Source organism: Peromyscus leucopus, chromosome 3, assembly GCF_004664715.2.
Source record: "Peromyscus leucopus breed LL Stock chromosome 3, UCI_PerLeu_2.1, whole genome shotgun sequence".
In the NCBI taxonomy this organism is placed as follows: Eukaryota; Metazoa; Chordata; class Mammalia; order Rodentia; family Cricetidae; genus Peromyscus; species Peromyscus leucopus.
The window spans coordinates 83,083,754-83,091,286 of record NC_051065.1 but is presented as its reverse complement, the minus strand read 5'-3'; the positions used below and the strand labels follow the sequence as shown (position 1 = coordinate 83,091,286).

Here is a 7,533-nt window from a genome sequence, read left to right as displayed (position 1 = left end):
ACCCCTGTGTTCCTCTTTGAGAACATGGCCTGATACATCTGCTGGAATAATAGCATTGTCTCATAGGAACTAGGACTCAGGAGTAGGTGAAAAAACTGGTGGGGCTGCTATGAGTAAGAAAACATCTTTTGTGACTAAACAAGGAATTCTGGGTCTTCTGGTAGAATTCTATTTGACAGGCTAACTGGCAAATAGAGCAAAACCTTACAATTCCTTGAACTTAACAAAGCATTCCGTAATCGTTTTACAAAATGCTTGTATATGTTTATGTGTATATTTTCATTCCTCTGTGAATTTATCTATGTGTATAGAATATGTCTATAATATTATATGCAAACATGTTTTCAGAATAATCTTTATAGTTTGTTTCAATAGTATGATCATCGTGATTTGAAAAGAGGGCTTAATTTTGCAGTAGCTTATTATGAAGGCAGAACTCAGAACTACATTAGTTTTCTGTAAAGTTCTACTTATCTTTAAAGGTCCACCTATTACCAGTCACAATAGCAATAATTAGTATTAGTCCCTGAAAGTTAAAGAAATGAAAACAATTGACCTTTTGTCAAAACTAGACAGCAAATAAATACACCTTTATGTTGTGCGTAGGCCACATTCTGGAGGTACCCAGTCAAATACATCAGACCAAATTCTTCAACATCTGATAGGGCACATCCAATATACATTTCAATCTCAGAGCTCTCAGCTTGGTGACCTGTGGATCTGTCTCACATCATAACCCCAAGTTTCCTCGATTAGCAACAATTTCTTCATTGACATGGGGGTAACGCTAGCTTTAGCACATAGAAAGAGCCTAGGAGATAGTAGCTACAGCTCCTGCTCACCTTCAGTTCATGTCATTTAAGCACATAACACTTCCAGTAATGAGGAGGATCCAGTGGTTGGCTCCAATATGCCCCCACTCTGCTACCTTCCTTACTCCATACCTCAACTGCACTAGCCCACATCCACACTAACAGTACTGATTTTAATACTTGGTTGTATTTGGGGGGGGTTGATTTTAAAAGAAGTGTAACACTTCTGTCTTAAAATGGAGCCTTTGATCTTATGTTACTAGATTAATAAGATCTTTTCTTCAAGGTAACTATGGCTCACATAATTGTTTCTACTGCATCTTTGGTTTCCTAGTTGAATAAGAGAAAATTTCATAATTACTGAAGTTAGAAATAAACTAATACAAAAAAATATCCTAGAGCCCTTCTCCACAGACATTAAGAAGCTCAGCAATTCTTTGTAGTCAACTATGCATTCAAAAATCTATTGCAAATATGAAAAAGTATGTATTGTCTGTATTTGAATATGCCTTTGACCACTTAGATTTTGAATGTATAATCCTCAATTCATTCATAAAATATGCACATACCTTACTATATTAATATATTACAAAATATAAAACAATGCATCTGAAAAGAATTTGGAGTTGAATATTACCAAGTCTTAACTTGGTAAAAATAGTGAATTCAGAGACACGGTAGCTTTGCGCAGTGGCAGTATCATAGCCAATGAGGTTTATCCGAGGCACGATTATTGCTAATTGAAAACAGATAGACACGGTAATTTCAGATTTCAGTGTTATCTCATCAGCATTCTTATCTTGTGATGGCATTGGCAAAACAACAATCAGAGAAATAGCAGACAGTGTTACCATCTTCTATGTTGGTTGCTTTTGCTTGCATTACTAATTATTGCTAGCCCATGATTTCCTTATTGACAAAAGGTCAATTGTTTTCATTTCTTTAACTTTGAGGGACTAATTATTGCTATTGTGATTGGTAATAAGTGTACCTTTAAAGATAAGTAAAATTAAAAATCTTATAGAGATTTTTAGTGCATCAATCTATTTTAGGAGGCATAGTGATCAGAATTAGACAACAATCCATCTTTCAGATAGTTATGATGTTTAGAAATAGCATGAAAGAAAATGAAGATGCCATAGTCAGTCCCTCTAGTTCATAAATGGTCACGTGATATACCCAGTGTGACATCTGACAAACGGATTCATGACTGTGTGAGAACATTGTTAGTCACTGTCCTGAAGCTTATGAGAACTCTTTACAGCTCAAAATGACACTTTAATAATAATTGTACTGCTTCTGTCTTGCTATCCTGGTCTATTTTTGTTTTTAAGTTGTGCTGGTTCTAAAGATCTGTGTTATGAAAAGACTTATGTTTTATCATGTGTGGAACAGAGAAATATGCTGAGCTTTGTAAAGGTCCTTACCATTTACAAGAAGTAACCTGGCAAGGATTTGTATCAGCTTTTGAGTGACTAGATAGTCACATGGAAGCTACCTCTAAAATAATGGAATATGTCCTACAGCTTTGAGCCAGTGAAGGGCATGCATACATTATTGCATTTCACTGAAACAGACTACTTATTTATACATGAAGCTTATAAATAAAGCTTCTAGGAATCTGAGGTATCACAGTCATCTATCTGCAAAATGCACCACAAGTGAATTAACCTTCATCGTATACCTGGGAAATGAACTTGTTACACAATACATGTTGATGAATTGTCTCATATTAGGGAACCAGATAATTCATGATTTCTGAGATGCCTTGTGATTCAGGCTTTGCCCCAGAAACTCGGAGTATATCAAGCACACCTCTGAGTAGCATCATAACATGTATGAACTTAGTAGTTGTTGAGCAAAACTGAGCATTTCCCAGGGTGCTGAAGTTCCCAGATTGTATCTCATGTGGACAATCAGTCACTGTCATATTTCATCAGCTGTGAACCATGATTAATTTGAGAAAGCCAAATTTCTGTATGGTCTGTGTCACATTCTTTGTTCCCCATTTATTTTCTTCACAATGTTGACTAACATATTCTACTTCTGTGTCAAGACCAGGGTAAGCATCTCATAATGGGTGGAGAGACTCAATACATGCAGTAGAGATGACACATTAGTGAATGAAGAGAATTGATTTGGTAAAGAGGCAAATTGTTAAATATTCATAATGAAGGCTTATTAAGTTTTATCTTCTTTGGAGGTATAGAAAATACAGAGTGCAGACCTTCGGGTAGCTCTAAGTAATTTCTGTGGAGCTGCTGAGTCCCATACCCTCCAGAACCAGAAGCATGGATATCACCTATCTTCATCCTGATTACTGATAAAATAATTTCAGAAATAATCATCAGAATGCAAAATCAACACACGAAAACCAGGAATTTGATGTGAAGTCTGTTAGAGAAATGTAACCTTTTGAGTATATTTTTCCCCTTTCAAAATGAGTAAACAGTCACGTTGTGCACAGGGTTATGTCTAGGGAATGGCCCTCCAACAGAGGCTTTCTGAGATCTCTAGTCATTTAATGCTCTTAGCTGTCCTCTACCAAACAATGTCATAGAGAAAATGCTTACTAAATACTTTTTTTTTAAAGAAAGGTTTATTTGAAAATAAAATGAGGGTGCTTTTTACAGTCGCGCCTCAGTGTTGACAATGAATGTATTCCAAGCACTGGGGCCCTGAGCCCTGGGCCTCAGTGTTTGTCACTGGCAATGAGTGTATTCTGAGCACTAGGGCCCTGAACCCTGGGCCTCTAGCTCTAATCTAATGCTGTTGTCAGATTGTAGTTCTGTTGTATTTATTATATATTTACTTATAATTACATATATTTATATATTTGTGGTATCTGAAAAGTTGGTGGTGGTCCCCATGATACACAACACATGTATTTCCAGAGAATAAAGTTTTTATCAGGATAAGATTCCTGTGTCCTCATCTGACAATGTCTGGTGTTTGTACTGAAATAGCAAGGACAATGAAAGCCTGGACTTCATTCTTTCTTCTCAGTTCTATTTGCAAACTGAACATTCTTGCCTGAGTTACCTCTCTTTGTCCATACCTTTTCCTACTCGGCTGAGAGAAACCAGGTTTCAGCCTCCTCAGTGGGAGGCTCTTGAGACAAACCTACAAGATCATTGGGTAGACATTTTTCTGTCTTGTTTTAATACAGGAACAGTTACACAAGTCTCTTCGTGATGTTTTTCAGGATATATTCTGGGTGACCCCAAAGCCAAATGTATAAATTGCATATTCAGTTGCATCTCTTTCCTGCAAATGACATAATTTCATTCTTCTCTTCCTTGGGGCTGACTAAGGTTCCACTGTGTGTGTGTGTGTGTGTGTGTGTGTGTGTGTGTGTGTGTGTGTGTGTGTGTGTATCCTTTATCTATTCTTCTTAGTGGCAATCTAGCCTGATCCCTTTGCTTGAATGCTGTGAACAAACCTGAACATGCAAGTATTTCTGTAGCATGTTGAATTCCTCATTCACTTGTAGGCAGAGGTTTCTGTGTCCTGCCATCTGCTGCTCCCAAATAACCACAAAGAGGCTTAATATTAGTTATAAATGCTTGGCCAATTCTTATGCATATGACCGGCATTCTAGCTGACTTAGAGACTAACTAGAGTATATAACCAGGATTGGTAGTTGAATTATATTATAGTTCTGCTAAGGTTTTTTGTTTTGTTTTTGTTTTTTGTTTTTTGTTTGTTTGTTTGCTGGCTTGTGTTGGTGTTTTAGGAAAATACATACTGATTGCCATAGTGGCTGTGACAATTTCCATTTCTGCCAGGAGTGTATGAAGGTTTCTCTTTTTCCACATCTTAACCAACATTTATTATATTTTCTTGATGACAGCCATTCTTTTTGTGGTGATATGGAATCTTAGTTTTAATTTGCATTTCCTTCATAACTAAGGATATTGAACATATTTTTTCTTATATTTATTGGTCATTTGTGCTTGTTTTTGAGAACTATGTGCTCAATTTGCTCATTTGAAAACTGAAATTTTGTTCTTTCAGTCTTTAATTGAATTTGCTAGAAAATCTAAATATTAATTCCTTCAAAACCATAGTTGAAGATTTTCTCTTCTCTGTAGGCTCTCACCACTATGCTTATTGTTTTTTTCTGTGCTATGCAGAAACTTTGCAACCATGCAATCTCATTTGTCAGTTCTTAGAATTATTGACCGTAGTTTTGAAATATTTTTCAGAAACTAACAGTTTCAAAGTTTCAGGTCTTACACTAAGGACTCCATTTTGAGTTGTTGTTTTCCTTTGTTGTTGTTGTTGTTTTGCTTTGTTCTTCCCAGAGAGTAAGACTTTATGGGTCTAGTTTCATTTTTCTTCATAGTGCTGTGGGATGGTCTATATGTCAAATATTCTGATTGGTCAATAAATAAAACACTGATTGGCCAGTGGCCAGGCAGGAAGTATAGGCAGGACTAACAAAGAGGAGAATTGAGAGAACAGGAAGGCGGAGAGAGACACTGTCAGCTGCCATCATGACAAGCAGCATGTGAAGACATCGGTAAGCCACGAGCCACGTGGCAAGGTATAGATTTATAGAAATGGATTAATTTAAGATATAACAACAGTTAGCAAGAAGCCTGCCATGGCCATACAGTTTGTAAGCAATATAAGTCTCTGTGTTTACTTGGTTGGGTCTGAGCAGCTGTGGAACTGGCAGGTGACAGAGATTTGTCCTGACTGTGGGCAAGGCAGGAAAACTCTAGCTACAAAGAACACTCAGTTTTTCCAGAACAATTTGTTGAAGAGGCTGTCTTTGTTCCATATATGCTTTTTGAGCACTTTTGTTGGGAATCAAATTAAGTACTTTGAATTATTTCTGGATCCTCCCTTCTATTCCTCTGGTTTATATGCCTATTTTTCAGTATCATCCTTTTTTTTTGTTACTATGTCTCTGTTGCATAGTTTGAAATCAGGTGTTGTGTTAGCAACTGCTTTGGTTTCTTAAAATCTTTTATGCTTCCATGTGTTTTTCAGTGTTATGAATTCTAGTTATTTAAGAATGTCATTAGAATTTTGATGAGCATTGGATGGAATCTACACATCATTTCTGTTATATAATCATTTCAAATATCAATTATCCCAACCTGGGAGTGAGCTTGGAATTGGAGGGAGCTTCACAATTTCTAATATTTTTTTAAAAAATACTTTCTTCAATGTTTTAAAGTTTTCATTAAAGGCCATTTACTTCCTGTGGTGGCTTAAATGGGAAGGGCCCTACAGGTTCATATGTATGAATGTTTGGTCCCCAGACTGGTAGAACTGAATGATTAGGATGAGGAAGTGTGGCCTTGTTGGAGATATGTCACTGGAAGTAGGCTTTGAGGTTTCAAAAGCTTACACCATTTCAGTTAGCCCTCTCTGTCTCCTGCTTGTCGATCAGATGCAAGCTCTCAGCTACTGCTGTAGCACCATGCTTGCCTGCCTGCCCATGGTCTTACTTCCTGCCATGGTAGTCATGGACTCACCCCCTGAAACTGTAAGCAAGCCCCCAGTTAAATGCTTTCTTTTATAAGTTGCCTTGGTCAAGATATCTCTTCACAGCAATATAAAAGTAACCAAGACATTTTTCCTTTACTAGATTTATTCCTAAGTTATTTTGCTGTTTAAAAAAAAAAAAAAAAGTCTGTTGTGGATTGGATTTGTACTTGATTTCTTTTTATTGGCAAAGTAACTATTGGTATAGGAAAGTATTAATTTTTAAAGTGTGTGTTTGTATGTGTATGACTATGGGGGCCTGAGTGCCATGGTGCAAATCTGGAGGTTAGAGGCGTTAGTTCTTGCTTTGCCCCTCATTGAGGTGAGGTTTCTCCCTGTCTTTGCAGCACTGCAGATGCCAGACTAGGTGGCCCGCAAACTTCTAGCAGACTCTCCTCACTTCCCCTCCTATATCACCATAACAGTGCAGACATTTCAGATGCTCACCACTACCTCCAGCCTTTTACTCAAGTCACCAGGCTTACATGGTAAGCTTTACGCACGGAGCCATCCCACAACTTCAGTCTACTGAGCTTTGTGTGCTGGTGTTATGTTCTGCTACCTTACTAAAAGTGCTAACAAACTAAAAAAAAATTTTTTTCTGGTGAAGCCATTGAGATCTCTTCAGTATAGGGTTGTGTCATCTGAAGTACTGATAACATAACTCATTCCTCTCCTGTTTGTATATGTTTTTCACTTTTGCTTTCGCCCATTGCCCTAAGACTTCAAACACTGTACTAAATAAGAATGGAGGAGATGGACACCCTTGTCTCATTCCTGATTTTAGTGAGAATGCATTGAATGTAATGTTGGCTATACAACTCACATACACACACACACACACACACACACACACACACACACACACACACACACACATACATGCATACATACATTTAGAAAACTGAATTTATTCTTTTAGTTGGAAAAATTAACTCATACAGACAAAACTTCAGTCACCTTGGAGAAAAAGACCACCTTCACATCCCATGCCATCTATCCGAACAGTGCCTCTTGGAGGCACTGTGACTTAGACCCAGACACTGCGTACCAGTTGAGAAAGACTGGGCCACCTTCAAAGTCTCATTGCCTTAGACGTGAGACCGGATTCCTATTTACTTAGCTCAGTTCTGGTAAAGGATACTGGGTGTAAAGGGCTAAAAAGGGGGAGATGTGGCTCTATGTTATCAGAGAAAGTAAAAATGGAAATTTTTAAAAA

The 7,533-nt window shown here is 37.4% G+C and overlaps 1 pseudogene; it reads left to right on the top strand.

Annotated features, from left to right (window-relative positions):
• The first annotated feature begins 1,491 nt into the window (after positions 1 to 1,491).
• LOC114700926 lies at positions 1,492 to 1,597 on the top strand (annotated as a pseudogene).
• Positions 1,598 to 7,533: the final 5,936 nt, after the last annotated feature.